Consider the following 18,503-nt stretch of genomic DNA (forward strand, 5'->3'; position numbering starts at 1 on the left):
AGGTATAGTGCCAATAGCGATGTGCAGAGGAGGTGCTGTTACGGTATACGGGTGTTTTTCGTGGTCGTGGGGTTGTTCCCTTACTGCACGTTAGAAAACACTAAATGCCGCAGGATGTGAGCGCAGTTTACAACCTAGCGTACTTCATACAGTAGAGGAACAGTTCTGAGACGATGATTGTTTGTGTCAGTATGACAATGCAGCCTTTCCTAAACCGTCATCTGTGACTGGTCTGTGGACAACAACCTTCCGGAAATGGACTAGCGTGCCCATGGTTCCGACCTGAAACCAATGGAACGCCTTGCGGATGAATTAGAAGATTGATTTCATTCCAGACTCCAGCGTCCAACATCATTATCTTCTCTGGTTTCGACTCTTGAGAAAGAAAAGGTTGCCATTCCTCCACAAAGATGCGGACACAGAATGGGCTGCAATTCCTCCATGGACATTCAGACACATTGGAAGTCTCCCCAGCAGAGTTCAAGCCTCCACAAAAGCGAAGGGGCACACAAATCCATTTTAACATCCGCTAATAGGTGTCCGGATATGTTAGATCGGATAGTGGAGTGCGGGAAGGATGATTTCTGAAATGCTTCTGTGCGTACTGCACTGCAGTTTGTGTGATATTGTCTTCGCGATCCCTGTAGGATAGATACGCAGGGGGCAGCAGTACATTCCTAGATTACTAAATAAGCTTTTACGGGATACTTTGCCTCTGTCTTCAAGCTGTTCCCTGTTCAGTTCATTCAGCAGTTCTATGACACTCCCCCACAGGTCAAACAAACCTGTGGCCATTCCTGCTGCCCTTCTCTGTATGCGTTCAATATTCCCTGTTAGTTCTATTTGGTACGAGTCCCACATACTTGAGAAATATTCTAGGATGGGTCGCACCAATGATATGTAAGCAATCACCTTTGTATAGTTACTGCACTTCCTAGTATTTCACCAATGAACTAAAGTCTGCCAGCTGCTTTACCTACTACTGGTGCATGTCATACATTTCATATCCATAGAAATTGTTTTCCCCGGATACTTGTATGAATCCACCGATTCACTGATATTGTAGTCGAAGGTTAGTGTATTTTCGCGTTCTGTGAAGTGTGTAATTTACATTTCTGATAATTTAAAGCCAGTTGTCGATCTTTGTACCACTTTGAAATGTTATCAAGATGTGACTGAATATTTGCGCATTGTTTTGAAACATGCATTACATATAACTGCATCATTTGCGAAAAGTCTGAGGTTACTATTACTGTTACAGCAATTGTGCCGATACACTTCCCAGGAACACAACTAAATTTATTTTTACGCAAAATGACTCCCCATCCAAGATAACATGAATTGGTTTCTTTTATTTCAATCTATGATCGCAAAAAATGTTTTTTTGTCGTCTTACTATCGATTTCGATCAGTATTGACCATGTTCCAATCTGTTCAAACTGGAATAAATTAAGGGAGATTCTAAGGAAGAATGGAGCCAACTGGAGTGATAGAAGGTCGGTTAAGAATCTCTGCCTGCAACAGAAAATACGAATACAGATTGCAAATGGGATGACAGAGGAAGACACAATTGGAGTGAGGCAAGGCTGTTGCCTCTCATCGATAATGTTTAAAATATATTTGGAGCATATTATTAAGAAATGTTGGAAACGAGAAACAGAAGTGCGGCGCGATGACAGGAGGAAGAATGTATTGAATTTGCGGGTGACATGGTGTTATTTTCAGTGAGCGAAAGAACTATTATTTGAATAAGACACAAAGGATTAGCAATGTTGAAAAAATTAAATAAGACCTGTGAGGAATTCAGAATGAGAATTAACAAGAAAAAGATAAACTGTATGGTGATAAGTGCAAGAAAAGTGAGGAAAACTATAAATTTAGGACAGGAAGATAACAGATATGTAGGACATGCAATAAGGAGGTGAAAAGGAGTATAGCAATTGCCAAGGAGGCATTTAATAAGAAGAGGAGGCTTCTGTGTGGTGAGTGCATGGACAGGGACACAGGGACCTTAGGAAGAGACTGGCAGAGTGGTTTATATGGAGCGTGATATTATACGGAGCCGAGATGTGGACACCGAGGAAAGAGGAAAAAGAAGAATAGAAGCGTCTGAGATGTGGCTTTGGAGGAGGATCGAAGGGATAAAATGGGTAGACAAAGTGAGAAATGAAGAGGTGTTGAGAAGAGTGGGGGAAGAGAGAAATTTTGAAGTTAATCGGGATGAGGAAACGCAGTTGGCTTGGACAATGGATGAGAAGAGATTGTTTATTGATGGGTGCTACGGGAGGAACGGTGAATGGGAGAAGAAGAGGAAGAGCATGCAGAAGATACCATATGGTGGATAGTAAAAGAAAACAGTTATGAGAAAACGAAGAGGGTAGCAAATGACAGGACTGTGTGGAGAGCTACAGGTGAGGCCCTGCTGTAGAGCAGCACGCTGATCATGAAAATGGCATCGGAAAAAGCTGATTTTGTTTGTATCAGCTTTTGACGATGTCTTTTTGGTTTCATCGCACTAGAATTCGTTTGAAACAGATCTGAAGGTGGTCACCACTGACCGAAATCGCCTGACAACAAAAAATTTTGTGCTCATAGGCGGGAATAAAAGAAATAAATTCTATCCTTCTGTCTGGCTGTTTTGACCCGTGGCTTTCCGGACGTCATGCGAGAAAAACACATTTTCGGTTTCACATGATTGGAATCCAGGTCATTCTGTTTGAGATACCTCATTACATTTGAGCTCAACATATGTTCTAATACTCTATAACAAATGGATTTAAGGATGTTGTACAGTAGTTTTGTGGATTACTTCTGTTATCTTTCTTGCAAACGGCTGTGATTTGTGTTTTCCTCCAAACACAGGGCATTCAGCCGCAAATCAGGTTCAAGAACTTTGTTCAGTTCTAACGATTTCAGCTGTTTCTCAGCGCCTCTGACACTGATTTCTATTTCAGTCCGCTTTACAGAGATACAAGAATTAAATTGGGTCATTGCTCCTGGTGTTTCCTAGGTAAAGGAAAACTAGAGAACGGAATTGTGCGTTTCTGCTCTTTACTTGCGATCCTTAATTTCAGCTACTGTCTTGTCCATGAGTGTCTGGACAGAAACTTTAATGCCACCAACAGTCTTTATATACGACTAGAATTTCCTCGGGTTCTGAGAAAGAAAGTTTGGTAATATTCAGCTACGATAATAAATTAAGGTTTCATAGCCAAACACTGTCCATTCAGCATCTCTATATCTCTAGCCTTATGCTTTATTTAACATTTGTTATGCACTAGTCACTGTTACTTTAGAAATTTATGTACAGTGATCCTTGTAGGGTCCGTCCCATCATGTATTCTTTTATTAGGTATGTACCCATCCCAATTATTTTTTCAAACTCAGACCATAGTTCTCCTACGTGATCCTGTGCTAAGGTCAAGATTTCAGCTTCCTCACTGTGATATGCTAGCTCCTGCTACTGCTACGGCTACTCAGCATATACATATTTCTACTTATTTTAGCTGCCCTTTGTACTTTGGTAGTCATTGTTGCTACAGTTGCTTCACCGTCACTGACACCAGTTTCGATTTGGACATCCTGAAAGAAGTTAGGTCTGTTCGTTGTCGTTTCATCCAATATATTTCCATCTTGAGTTTGACTCCGAACTTAATGTTCTTGGTAATTTTCAGAGGTCTTGGGTCATGTTTCGCAGGATTTCCTGTCACGCCCATGACTAACGAAGTTGTAATTAGCCCAATTCATTGTCGTATGATTAAAGTCTCCTCCGACTGTTACGGTATTATTGGGGAACTTATGAAGTAGCGAACTGAAATTTTCTCCAAAGTTGGCGGTGACAGAATATGAGTCTAGTGTACAGTAGAAGGGTCCAGTTAATTATGTCCATCCCAATTTACTGAAACTTGCCCAATGAGTCTCACATGCAGCTTCATTTTATACCTCTGTGGATTCTGAATTTCTTGTGTACCGCGACAAATACACTGCCTCCATTTCCCATTAGTCTATCCTTTCGATGTACGCTTAGATTTTTCCCGAAAATCTGAATGTTGTCATATTCCAGTTTTATCAGCTTTCTGTACCTAGTAATGCTTTTCAGGAGTACTTCAGACTCTGGCGCTTTCTTCCAATTTTTTTGCAGTTAAACGCTAGGATTTTAATTTTCTCAGCTGTGAGAGGCATTTCTTTAGATCTTAAACGGATACCTTTGGGTCTCCTACAGCTGTCGTTATCTGGAATGCACTGAGAGTCGCATAATCGAAAAGACCCTTCCATGCATCCCACACAAAGTCAGCTACCAGGGCAGCTATCTCTGATGTACAGTGTACACCCGAACCGTTCTGGGTGACTCTACAGATCTCTATACCTATGGCGCAAGTCTAAGAAGTCGCAACCTAGCTAGTCACATAATCTTCACAGTCCCGGTTCAAGCCTTCCATTCAGAACCATGGGGCTTCAATCTGTTGTGCGGACAATGCTGAAAATTGTGAGGTTCACTGAAACTCCATGAGCAGATCTGGTATTCTCAATCTTCTCTGGCAATCGCTGGAATGATCCAGGTATGACCTCGGAGTCCAGACGACAGGCATCGTCTGTCCCAACTTGCGCTGCAGTCTGCAGTTGCTTGCACTCTGTTTCCTCAATGGCTACCGGAAAACCCGCCTCAATATGTTGAATGAAGGCCTCCAGGCTTATCCCTTGTCATTTCGCTAAGGGACGCATTTGAACTACCTAGCATTAATAAACACGTATCCTTCTATTTATGCCTCGCCTTGACGCGGGACGCAACAAGTTTCCTAACAGGTGAATGTAAGTCTCACTGGCTACGTTTCAGTTTGAAAGGAAGACAGCACGTCAAATTAATTGGCGGGTTTTACATCTGAGTTCCCCTGGTCCCTGTCTCCCCTGTACAGAGTGCCAAGATCCATCACTGATGTGCTGGTGACTGTCAAGTGCACGAGTTGTTGTAGTTCCTATACCTCCTGTAGAGGCGACAGTATCCACAGGAGAGTTCTTGACAACCCTTGCTGTATCTTTGATACATTAGTCTAGGTAGCGCTCCCAACACATGCATTCGCAGCACCTTTCAATTGCTTGACAGCGGTCAGCGCGATTTCCAGCTGCTTGCAAACAGCAACTAGCTCATCTTGTGTCCAGGAACAGTATAACAGTGGGGCTGCTCTTTGGCTGGTGCAAAATTTTATAGAACTGTAAACAAATTACTTTAAATAAGGTGATTAAGTCTCTTTTAATTTATGGGACTGATATTCTAGGAGTATTGGTTCAAATGGCTCTGAGCACTATGGGACTCAACTGCTGTGGTCATAAGTCCCCTAGAACTTAGAACTACTTAAACCTAACTAACCTAAGGACAGCACACAACACCCAGCCATCACGAGGCACAGAAAATCCCTGACCCCGCCGGGAATCGAACCCGGGAACCCGGGCGTGTCTAGGAGTATTGCCAGTGGCTTCTTACAACAGTAGCTGTTAACAGCAGGAACGAGTTATTTACGCCGAAGAGACAAAGAAACTGGTACATCTGCCTAATATCATGTAGGCCCCAGCGAGCACGCAGAAGTGCCGCATCACGACCTCGCATGGATTTCATTAATGTCTGAAGTAGTTCTGGAGGAAACTGACAACATGAATCCTGTAGGGCTGTCCATAAATCCGTAAGAGTGCTAGGGGGTGGAGTTCTCAGCTCAACAGCACTTTGCAAGGCATCCCAGATACACTCAATAATGTTCATATCTGGGGAGTTTAGTGGACAGTGGAAGTGATTAAACTGAATAACTTCCCATGGATGCTAGCCGACTAGCTTTGCCGTTTTTGAGATGTTTGTTCCTAGGCGCCGGGCCATAGCAAACTGCCCTTTATCAAAACGGAGCGAGGTGGCGCAGTGGTTAGCACACTGGACTAGCATTCGGAAGGACGACGTTTCAGACCCGCGTCCGGGCGCCCTGATTTGGGTTTTTCGTGATTTCCCCAAATCGCTTCAGATGAGGTATGAGAAAACCTGATACAGGAAGTGCTGGCTGGGTGGATTGGCAGGTTTTGCACCTGTGTCTTCCACATGGATATGATCCTTGTGGCAAGGCGTTGGGATTAGGAGTGGAATAGCGATGGACTACGATGTTGTGGAGGTTGGGTGCGCCCTGGAACACCGCTTTAGGAGAGATGGTAAGTGTCTCGCATAGGATGTCCCTCATTTCAGAGCATGATGATGGGTAATCAAAGCCTTGGCGAAGGATGTGACTCAGTTGTTCCAGTCGAGTATGGTACTGGGTGACGAAGGGGACACATTCCTTTTGGTTGGTTTTTGGGGCTAGGGAGAGGGTTCGGGTTGAGAGGGGAAATGGCACAGGTGATCTGTTTGCAGACTAGGTCTGGGGGATAGTGTCTGCCTGTGGAGGCCTTGTTGAGAACTTCAGCATACTGAAGAAAGGAGTTTTTCTCACTGCAGATACTCTGTCCCTGGGCAGCTAGGTTGTATGGAAGGGATTGTTTTGGTGAAAGGGATGGCAGCTATCAAAATGCAGGTATTCGTAATGGTTCATGGGCTTAATGTCGACAAAGGAGTGGAGGGAGCCATTAGAGAGGAGGTGGTCAACATCTAGGTAGGTGACACGGTTGGTTGAGGCGAACCATGTGAAGCAGATAGGAGAAAACGTGTTGAGGTTGTGAAGGAAAGAAGGTAGGAAGTCTTGACCCTGAGTTCAGGTCATGGAGATATCATCAGAGGATCTGAACCAGACTTGGTGCTGAAAACGTGTTGAGGTTGTGAAGGAAAGAAGGTAGGATGTCTTGACCCTGGGTTCAGATCATGGAGATATCATCAAAGGACCTGAACCAGACTTGGTGTTTTAGGAGGCCGAGAAAGCCCGCTTGCTTTGAAACGTCACGGCAGATTTCCTTCCCCATCCTTCCCTAATCCGCGCTTGTGCTCCGTCTCTAATGACCTCAATGTCGACGGGACGTTAAACCATAATCTTCCTTTCTTCCCTTTATCAAAGTGACTTCTGTATTGAGTTTCTCTATTTACGCAGCACATCGTTACTAAACTGATTCCCTGTAATCTGCCGTGATTCTGAATTCTTCATATCCCAATCCCTTTTTATTACTGCTGTCAGTATTCAGGATTCAGGATTATTGGAAAGTAAAACGTCTTCACACCGACGCACTCAATACTTTATTGCTTTACAAACAAATAATATCATAAACTATTCCGGTTTGCATTGTGAAGTGGATGTACGAGGATCGTTCGGCACGTTAAGCAACAGATTTGTTTTTGGAAAGCTAGTTGGTTTTGGCTCAGGTTTCCAATACGCCATATTATTCCCCACTCTTTTGGCTACAGGACGCTTTTTTCCAACATAATCTCTGTTCAATACGACAGCCTAACGCCACCATACTGGTCGGGCCTGTATGCCCCCATGGTATGACCCTACTTGTCGACGTCGTCGACGTCGGAGCCAACGTCTTGATGCATCAGTAACCTCCCCATGATCCACGTACTACCTCCCACGGAGTGCATCCTTTATTGGGGTAAACAGATGGACGTCGGAATGTGCGAGTTCTTGGCTGTAGGGTGGATGACGAAGAACAGTCCAATTAAGTTTTGTGAGTTTCTCTATGGTGCGCAGTCTTGCGCGATGCCTTGTGTAGTCATGGAGAAGGAGTTTTGTACTTTTATGGTGCCGAACACGCCGTCATTTTTTCCATTTCCTGGGGGTAGCAAAATACCCTCAGAGTTCAAAAATGGTTCAAATGGCTCTGAGCACCACGGGACTTAACATCTATGGTCATCAGTCCCCTAGAACTTAGAACTACTTAAACCTAACTAACCTAAGGACATCACACAACACCCAGCCATCACGAGGCAGAGAAAATCCCTGACCCCGCCGGGAATCGAACCCGGGAACCCGGGCGCGGGAAGCGAGAACGCAACCGCACGACCACGAGATGCGGGCTCCCTCAGAGTTGATCGTTGCTCCACGAGGGAGGATATCAAACATGAAGTGCCTCTTTCTTTCCGGTTCGAAGTGATGAACCCATGTTTCGTCAACAGTGTCGATGTTGGACAAAAAATTTTCACAGTCAGCCTCGCAACGTGCAAGCACTTCCGCAGACAGATGCTTCTTCATTGTTCTTTATGGCCTTTTGTTTGGCGGCGAGGAATCCAGCGGGCATACACCTTTGAGCACCGCTACTGGTGGACGAGTGTGTCAGTACTACCAACAGAGACTTCCAGTTGAGCACAGAAGAGTTTGATTATGATCCATCGGTTACCTCGAATGAGAGTCTCCGCGGGTACCAACACTGCAGGAGTCGGGGGTGGCCGATCGGCACGCAGGTGATCAGACAGGTTAGCACTACCTTGTTGCGATGATGACAGAAGCCTCGCCCAACGACTCACCGTGCTTTTGTTCACTGCCAGATGTCCATAGATATTCTACAAGGACGTATGAATATCTAAGATGCTCTGGTTTACGTCAAAAGAAGTTGAGTGACACCTCTCTGCTTGGAACGCAACTCCGTTACAGATATCATTTTGAAGGCTACATATAGCGCACCATCTGCCGCAACTTATTGAAATTATAGGGCCTAAGGCAGGAATATTTCTCAATGTTCCACAACAAATTCGGCAATTTTTCGACCGAAATTTGCGAAGAGAAAAAAGAAAAAAATGTTTCGCAGTACTTATTGAACGCCCCAAGTGCAAACACTGTATTGCAAGCAATACGGTATGAGGATATGTTTAATTCAGTTAGAAATCTCTGTTCATCGTGCTCTCCTTGACAACTTCCGTTCGCGCCTGGTGGGCTAGTGGAGACTTCAGGAACGACCACACACAAGCTATCCCCACCTGTGCTGTAGTAGCGTGTGGAATCGATAGCTGGCAGCTGGCTAGGAGCACTGAGAGACGCCCATACCGCGCGTCGCAGTAAATTTACTCGCAAACGTATAAGAAAATACACAGACGCACATTCCATAGAGAATTTTATCGCTAATTTATTGAGAACACAATAACTACACAGCGATTTTGCTGGAAAATGCGATATCGTCATTTAGCTTCATGAGAGGGATAGCATCATACTCTCGAACTGTAGAATATCGTTTGCTTTCTGCGTCTCATTGTGGGAATATGAGACAGAGCCATGTCCCTATTTCGGACTATTCCTAAGTACACCCATAACAATGGATTGTTTCAGCCGCAGAATAGTTATTGCAATTTATTTGAAAATCGTGGAGGTCAGCAGTCAGCTGCAGATGGTTTAAATAATAAAACACTGCACCTGTTACGTTTTTGATGCAAAACACAACGTGATTCGAGAATTAATTCTCATTACCAAGTAAAAAGATTTATATTGGCATTTTATGTGATGTTTGCTAGGGTTTTCTCATGCCTCTCTTGACATGCGGTCATATTTTTGTGGTTTCATTGCAATCGGGTAACCGGAAAATAAAAATCTTGTGATTTTTTTACGCGGGAATGTTAGGAAACCGTATTTCTAGCCGGCCGGTGTGGCCGTGCGGTTCTAGGAGCTTCAGTCTGGAACCGCGTGACCGCTACGGTCACAGGTTCGAATCCTGCCTCGGGCATGGATGTTTGTGATGTCCTTAGGTTAGTTAGGTTTGGGTAGTTCTAAGTTCTAGGGGACTGATGACCATATATGTTAAGTCCCATAGTGCTCAGAGCCATTTGAACCATTTTTGAACCGTATTTCTAGTATATCTGCTTATAGGTACTATACCTCCTTCACCGTGCACAAATTCACACACACGCGAATCTTCAATCACAGTTTTGGTCTATGGGAAATTTAAACATGATACAAAGATTTACGGCCTGCCGGGATGGCCGAACGGTTCTAGGCGCTACAGTCTGGAACCGCGTGACCGCTACGGTCGCAGGTTCGAATCCTGCTTCGGGCATGGATGTGTGTGATGTCCTTAGGTTAGTTAGGTTTAAGTAGTTCTAAGTTCTATGGGACTGATGACCTTAGAAGTTAAGTCCCATAATGCTCAGAGCCATTTGAACCAAAGATTTGCGGCAGTTTGGCTTCCCAAAGAGTTTGGATATAGTCAGAGATGTTCCGTTCTTCATTGATTTATTATTTACATTAAGCTGTCAATTAAGTTACGTACTAAGGCTTCTGACAGTTTAAATTATCGATTATTCTTTACATTCTATTTAACACCACTTAAGTTAAATGAACACATTTATGGATTAGCTGTGGTTATTACATACAAGAGAAACATTTGGAGAAATTAATCGGTTCACTATTTACTTTGTCACTGATAATTTTTATCTCCCCGATTTTTATGCTCTACAAATTGTTTATGAAAGAGTGTCTGGTGTCTTTGACTCGTGTTGCTATGGCTGATTTTCTGAATTGGTTGTGTGTGCAACAGTTCATGTGTTCAGTGTATCTATGTAGTTCTATGTAGTAGCTTGAGTGAGTTTTGTATGTGAATCTGTGTATCCCCGAGTCTAAGAATTTATCTTTATTGTTTAAGGTGTGAGCTGATTTTTATTATAGTTACCATACTTTGATCTCACATAAATACAGAATGAGATCTTCCGGTGAAGTTCAACGGACGGAATTCGAGTCTAAGTATGACATTATTGTATTTTTATCAGTTTTCTGCGTTGTTATCAGGTCCTTTACGTCTGTCCATCGCTTGCTTCTTCATTCTACTGCATGTGCTGCCGTCCAGGACATCACTGGAACCTGGATTCTATTCCTGCCTCACTATCTCTTCCCCTCCATATTCGCTTCTAAACCTGTTTTCATAAGCCTCTCTTACTTCCATAATATATGTTCAAATCAGTTTCTCTTCCATTTTTTTATCATGCTCAGTAATTGTCCCTGCTTGCTCACTGTTTTCAATACCTCCACATTTCCATCCTATCTATCCAAGTTATTCATTCCACCATCCGCCAAATCCCTAATCAAAAGATACCAGCCTAGCTCATTCCTCCTCAGTTTCCACATTTCAACACCATACAGGAGAATTCTGCGTCCAAACCTCCACATCTGCGTTTTCTTGAAATCCTTGTCCATGTTACTACTGGAAACTACGCTTTTTTTTACCATACACCTATTCCACCAATACTATCCTTGTAATTTATTTGCTGCGCTTGTAGTCGCCTTCTACCTTGCCTTGTTGCTTCCTAAGTATTTAAATATTTACGCATGTTGTAATGTTTCCCAGTGCAGTGCCCCCCCCCCCCCCCCACCACCTTTTTGTTCCTAGTATCATTACTTTTTTCTCATTTACATTTCCATTCCATACGATTATCCCTTTACTTTAAATGACATCCTACAGTTCTCTTTCGTTTGTTGCTAGAAAGACAATGTCGTCTGAAAACCACAAAACACCATATTCTTCTTTCAGCAGTTTTATCCCCTTTCCATTTAGTGGGCGGTGCTCAACTACATTCTGTAAGTAGAGATTGAAAAGAGCGGGAGACAGGAAGTAGCCTTATCTTATTCATTTTCCTAATTTAGTTCAGTTGTTACTTTCTTCTCTGACTTCCACCGACGCTTTTTGATGTAAATACTCTTTAGTTGCTTACTTATAAAGAGCCACATTGTCAAGTACAGTTTCCCGGTACAACTAACAGGTTTAATTTGTGAGAAACTTTCTGATTTTGCAGAATATGCGACAGGGATGTAAGAAGGACTAGTAATTTCGTCAATAGCGATAAACACCCCGAGAGTATGCTTAACATGCGCTACCTCATCAAACGTATCCGGAAACCTATTAAATGTGGGGCACGCCCACTATTTGCCTTTATGAAGTTATGAGCTGTGCTGGGATCACTTTCAATGACGTGGCTGATTGTCTATACTGAAATGGAAGTCCAGTCTTCGCGATGTTGGCCGCCGAGGTCTGGGGCGAAGCTGACGTTCTAACTCATCCCAGAAGTGTTCCGCTGAGTCCACGTCTGGACTCTGGGCATGCCAGTCCATTTCAGGACTTTTATTTTACAAACCGTTGCTTCACAGATGCTGTTTTATGTCAGGGTGCATTTTCATGCTGATACAAATAATAGCCGTCGCCGTTTTGTTCTTCTACTGTACGCAGTACACAATCCCGATCAGTGTTTTCATATCCTTCCGCCCTCATCCCGTAATAACACCAGCGCAATCACACATGACGACAGGTAACGTTCTCCAGGAATTCGCCAAACCCAAAACCTTCCATCGGACTGCCTGAGGATACAGCATGATTCATCACTTCAGATCACTTGTTTCCAGTAATCCACTGTCTGCTTGCGCCGCTCTTTACGCCATGTTGAGCGCTTAGCAGTGATTACAGAAATACGGCTTCTGAGGAGCTGCTCAATCATTGTACCCACTACCTTGTATCTCCCTAAGTGTAGTCATTATGCTAGCTGGACTACTGGGCTGTTTGGTTCTGGTTTTGCTCTGTTTGTTCCTTCCACTTCACAGTAACATCACCAGCAGTCGATTGGACAACTTTACGTACGTTGAAATACCCGTGATGGATTTGTTACTCAGGTGCCATCCAATGATTAGCCTACGTTAGAAGTATTGAGCTTTCCTGATGAGTCCTTTACCCCGTAATTGCTTCTCTGGCGACCACACGACACTCCCCGCCTGCTTTTATACTGGCAGGTCCGCCTCTCGGGACTCGTGATCTATTCCGATTTACATAGGGGTGTCCGGAAACTTTTGATCAGACAATGTACTTTTTACGAAACGAGTTTTACTGGAGATGCGCATGTCCTATGCTAATGGGAGAGAAGAGGTGGGGAAGCGAAAAATTGGAACATACTTACTCGGTAGCAGCAAAAAGTCCGCCAAGTATCGTAGTACACTGCGAATACTCGAATCAAGGTCATCATCGGTCAGCCTTATGCGAGCACGGGAGGGACCAGCACCGAAAATGCAGGTTCGCGGCAGCACCGTCACCGGAATGTTGGTAGCAGCGCGCCGGGGACAACGAAGTTCCACGCCGCGGCCAACAGGTGGCGGGCGCGTCCACCGCGGAGCTCGCGGCCGGTGGGCGGTATTTTGAACGCGGTTCGCGGCGAGGCCGATCTGCGCATGTGCGGGCGTGCGCGCGCGCGCTGTATCTTTCGCCCCCGAAACAAGATCGCCCATTCATTAGGAGGAGACCGGGTTCGAGGCCCGTTACGTAAGGCGGCCTGCCGGGTGTATTTGCGCGCGTGACTCAGGCGCGACCTCGCCCTCACTTCCGGCCGCGGAGGTTCGGGCGCAGCCACCGGGCTATTCTCGGCAGCGCGCCCGCTCCAGCATCCGGAGACGGCCGCGTACACGCACACACACTCCTCATACACACACCACATATGTAGTTGTCCACAACAGGGTATTATCGTTCTCTATCTCGCGAATCGGTATGCTTTTCCCTCAGCCATATGTTCACGTCCCATTCACGGATGGCGTGTGGAAGAGTGGTTGCTGGTACGGCTATGCGTGAGCTGCTATTGGTCTAATTTCTTCTTCACAAGAGCAATACCCATGGTGCACAAAAATAACCGTAGTTTTCGCAGTCGTTACAATCTCTTGTGCATCAAGCCCGAGGCCAGCCACACTTTGCTCCTATTGCAAACTCTCTTTAAACCCATTTTATATGACCGACTTGCTCCCCTCACGGTGGCACTGCACGTACCGTCATCATCGATTTCGTTCAGATGTATGGTACCGAGTGATTATAATTATAGCGCAGCTTCTCACGGAGATCCGGCGAGGGCTGTAATTACCGTATGGCAGCGGAATTTGGTAGATGTGGTAATGCGTTAATGCGCAACCGATTTACAATGGAAACAAATTAGTTCCAGTTGTGGCCACAAGGTGCAAATCTGGCGCTGTACACTTTCTGCATGATGAAATGCCATCCATACTGTTATTTGACAAGCCAAGGCGTGAGTGAACAGTATGGCTATCGAGAAGGGAGACCGTGAGCTGTTAGCGAAACTGTTTTATGTGAACGGCAGCAATTGCAGTGCTGCACTGAGAGTTATAGGCTACTGAAACGTCTGAGGAGAGGCGTAACGTTATTAAATGGTTGTAAATCTTGAGTGACTAGGGCCTCCAATCGGGTAGACTGTTCGCCTGGTGCAAGTCTTTCGATTTGACGCCACTTCGGCGAGTTGCGCGTCGGTGGGGATTAAATGATGATGATTAAGACAACACAAGAACCAATCCCTGAGCAGAGAAAATCTCCGATCCAGCCGGGAATCGAACCCGGGCCCTTACGATTGACATTCTGTCGCGCTGACCACTCAGCTACATCGGGCTTACATTAAATGGTTTAGCCGGCCGCAGTGCCGAGCGGTTCTAGGCGCTTCAGTCTGGACCTGCGCGACTGCTACGGTCGCAGGTTCGAATCCTGCCTCGGGCACGGATGTGTGTGATGTCCTTAGGTTAGTTAGTTCTAAGTTCTAGGGGACTGATGACCTCCGTTGTTAAGCCCCATAGTGCACAGAGCCATTTGAACCATTAAATGGTTTAAAGAAGATGATAACGAAATTCGAAAACATGAGTGACATGGTTGTAACACGTGGAAGAGGAACGCGTCCTATCAAAAAAATGGTTCAAATGGCTCTGAGCACTATGGGACTTAACTGCTGAGGTCATTTGTCCCCTAGAACTTAGAACTACTTAAACCTAACTAACCTAAAGACAACACACACATCCATGCTCTAGGTAGGATTCGAACCTGCGAGCGTAGCAGTCGCGCGGTTCCGGACTGAATGCCTAGAACCGCTAGATCACCGCGGACGGCGCGTCCTATCCTCCTGGAAGTCATTGCCTAGGTTGTTGTTGCTGTAACTGACCAGGCAACACGTGCCCTGGGTAAAGCTAGTGCACATGCAGCGTCACGAGAATTGTCTATCCTATGGTCAACAGTGTGGAAAGTTTTGCGGTCTGTTTTTGATTGATACCCGTACAAAATCCAAACAGTCGAGCAATGGAAACCTCATGATCTGCAGATTCTGTTTCTGAGGCGGATCGAAACACATTTTACACTAAAGGGTGCAGTGAATGTACAGAACTGCCGAGGTTGGGGTACTGTTAAACTGTGTGTTATGCGCGAAGAGCCACGCACTCGTCATACGTGTAGAGTCACAAACACCTTTATTCTCGGTACGTTCTTTTTTCAAGAGAATACACTCAGAGAGTCCGTCAGGTGCAGCTTGACTTCTGCACGCTACAGAGGCATTGTACAGCATGTTATTACAGCTTTGGAAGAGCGCAGCTCTGTGAAAATCACCGTTTTCATGCAAGATGGGGCAACAACGGAGGTCACTCGCCCACTGAAAGCTCTGCTTAGTGCAACCTTCCACAACAGTGTTATCTCCAGACGTTTTTCAGATCACCTGACTTGAGTCCACGTGGCTTTTGACTCTGGGGATATCTGTCGTAAAAGAACGCTTTTACCAGGGACACTTTCGGTCTCTACCTTATCTGGAGGCCAGTATACAGGAGCACGTTGCTCGGATTTCACAGGAACTGATGCGAGCAACTGTTGTTCACTTTTTGCCGGCCGCTGTGGCCGAGAGGTCCCAGGCGCTTCAGTCCGGAACCGCGCTGCTGCTACGGTCGCAGGTTCGAATCCTGCCTCGAGCACGGATGTGTGTCATGTCCTTAGGTTAGTTAGGTTTATGTAGTTCTAAGTTCTAGGGGACTGATGACCTGAGATGTTAAGTCCCATAGTGCTCAGAGCCATTTGAACCATTTGTTGATCACTTTGTTTTAGGGGTGCAGCATCTCGTCGACGTCTCAGGTGCTCATGCTGAACAGATTGTGTAAGCGGTGGTTAATAATAAAACCAACATTATGCCTTTCTCACTTGTTTGATCCTTTCTGACCACGTCCTGTTCCACATCCGCTAATATGAAAACATGTCGATGCGTCTTTCCTGCATTCACAGATCCAGAGATGCGCCTGGTGGCCGAAATTGGAGCGTAAACTGGTTCCGCATTAACGCATTAGAATATCTTCCAAGTTCAACTGCCATACGATAATTACAGCCCAGACTTGACCTCTGCGTGTAGATACACTTTAATTTTAACCACCTAGTATATGCAGGGCTTGACCAGAAATGAAAGTATCAAAAGTGGGAGCTCCAGATGACCAAGCGCTTTTCTAAAAAAAGAAATGGCGCAGACTGGGCGAGGCATAAGATATATATGTTAGCGTAGTTTCCAGGCAGCGATTAGCGCAGCGGAAAGAACACAGAAAGGTAATCCGAGGGTCTCTCTTATTTTCAGTATTTACGTTACTTACATTGAAAACAAACCAAGAGAATACTCAATAAGTTGCATATCATTCTGATGAAACCCTATGTGCTGGAGAAAAGTTTTCTTTGGTTCACTGACGACTGGGGAGGACAAACAAATTCACAGTTATGCAACAAGATTTTTCAAAATGGTGAAGGACTGCCACCGTCCAGTATTAAAGTGATTTGCACCAGCCTCCCACCCCTCGCCAAAAAGACGCTCCGCTAGTACAACCTTACAACGTCCATTTTTATCGGCAGTTAAGAAATTTGATCAAAACGCTTCAAAATCACTGTTACGCCGTCGAAAGAGAAAAAGAAATCATGTCCCAAGAAGACAGCATGAAAGTACATTCCATTGTACGTCACGATATCCTCGCTAATATATGCCGAAATTATGCGCTAGGTATGGCTAGTGTCAAACTGTGCGATGAAAGAGAACCTTTAATGAGCGTAAACGAAGTTTGTTTTGTATAGAAACGTTAAGAGAACCACGCAAAGAAAGGAAAAAGAAACGTAACGCCCTCGTATAGTTACGTGTAAAATGCCGGGAAAATTACTGCTTCCACTGTTTTTACGGTGAATACTACCCAGCATTTGTCAATCACCGTCGTACAATAACATATCTACACTCCTGCAAATGGAAAAAAGAACACATTGACACCGGTGTGTCAGACACACCATACTTGCTCCGGACACTGCGAGAGGGCTGTACAAGCAATGATCACACGCACGGCACAGCGGACACACCAGGAACCGCGGTGTTGGCCGTCGAATGGCGCTAGCTGCGCAGCATTTGTGCACCGCCGCCGTCAGTGTCAGCCAGTTTGCCGTGGCATACGGAGCTCCATCGCAGTCTTTAACACTGGTAGCATGCCGCGACAGCGTGGACGTGAACCGTATGTGCAGTTGACGGACTTTGAGCGAGGGCGTATAGTGGGCACGCGGGAGGCCGGGTTGACGTACCGCCGAATTGCTCAACACGTGGGGCGTGAGGTCTCCACAGTACATCGATGTTGTCGCCAGTGGTCGGCGGAAGGTGCACGTGCCCGTCGACCTGGGACCGGACCGCAGCGACGCACGGATGCACACCAAGACCGTAGGATCCTACGCAGTGCCGTAGGGGACCGCACCGCCACTTCCCAGCAAATTAGGGACACTGTTGCTCCTGGGGTATCGGCGAGGACCATTCGCAATCGTCTCCATGAAGCTGGGCTACGGTCCCGCACACCGTTAGGCCGTCTTCCGCTCACGCCCCAACATCGTGCAGCCCGCCTCCAGTGGTGTCGCGACAGGCGTGAATGGAGGGACGAATGGAGACGTGTCGTCTTCAGCGATGAGAGTCGCTTCTGCCTTGGTGCCAATGATGGTCGTATGCGTGTTTGGCGCCGTGCAGGTGAGCGCCACAATCAGGACTGCATACGACCGAGGCACACAGGGCCAACACCCGGCATCATGGTGTGGGGAGCGATTTCCTACACTGGCCGTACACCACTGGTGATCGTCGAGGGGACACTGAGTAGTGCACGGTACATCCAAACCGTCATCGAACCCATCGTTCTACCATTCCTAGACCGGCAAGGGAACTTGCTGTTCCAACAGGACAATGCACGTCCGCATGTATCCCGTGCCACCCAACGTGCTCTAGAAGGTGTAAGTCAACTACCCTGGCCAGCAAGATCTCCGGATCTGTCCCCGATTGAGCATGTTTGGGACTGGATGAAGCGTCGTCTCACGCGGTCTGCACGTCCAGCACGAACGCTGGTCCAACTGAGGCGCCAGGTGGAAATGGCATGGCAAGCCGTTCCACAGGACTACATCCAGCATCTCTACGATCGTCGCCATGGGAGAATAGCAGCCTGCATTGCTGCGAAAGGTGGATATACACTGTACTAGTGCCGACATTGTGCATGCTCTGTTGCCTGTGTCTATGTGCCTGTGGTTCTGTCAGTGTGATCATGTGATGTATCTGACCCCAGGAATGTGTCAATAAAGTTTCCCCTTCCTGGGACAATGAATTCACGGTGTTCTTATTTCAATTTTCAGGAGTGTATGTATCATTTGTTTCTTTGATGTAATACTATGTGTGACATTCTGTTATGTGTTTATCTGCTTTCTTGCATAGGCGTGAAGATGGCGCAATTGGAACGTCGAAACTGGTTGGCTAATAAAATAATATCGTAATAACGGCTGTTGGTAATTATTAAATTTCATTGAGAGCC

General features: G+C 45.7%; 1 protein-coding gene across 1 annotated transcript in view; it reads right to left on the reverse strand.

The window, feature by feature from the left end:
• Positions 1-12,873, reverse strand: part of LOC126474622 (uncharacterized) — a 624,438-nt gene extending 611,565 nt beyond the window's left edge. The window contains exon 1 of the mRNA XM_050102100.1: positions 12,815-12,873. The gene's annotated coding sequence lies outside the window, so the exon portion shown is untranslated. The remainder of the gene's footprint in view (positions 1-12,814) is intronic.
• Positions 12,874-18,503: the final 5,630 nt, after the last annotated feature.

This window comes from Schistocerca serialis, chromosome 4 (assembly GCF_023864345.2).
Source record: "Schistocerca serialis cubense isolate TAMUIC-IGC-003099 chromosome 4, iqSchSeri2.2, whole genome shotgun sequence".
In the NCBI taxonomy this organism is placed as follows: Eukaryota; Metazoa; Arthropoda; class Insecta; order Orthoptera; family Acrididae; genus Schistocerca; species Schistocerca serialis.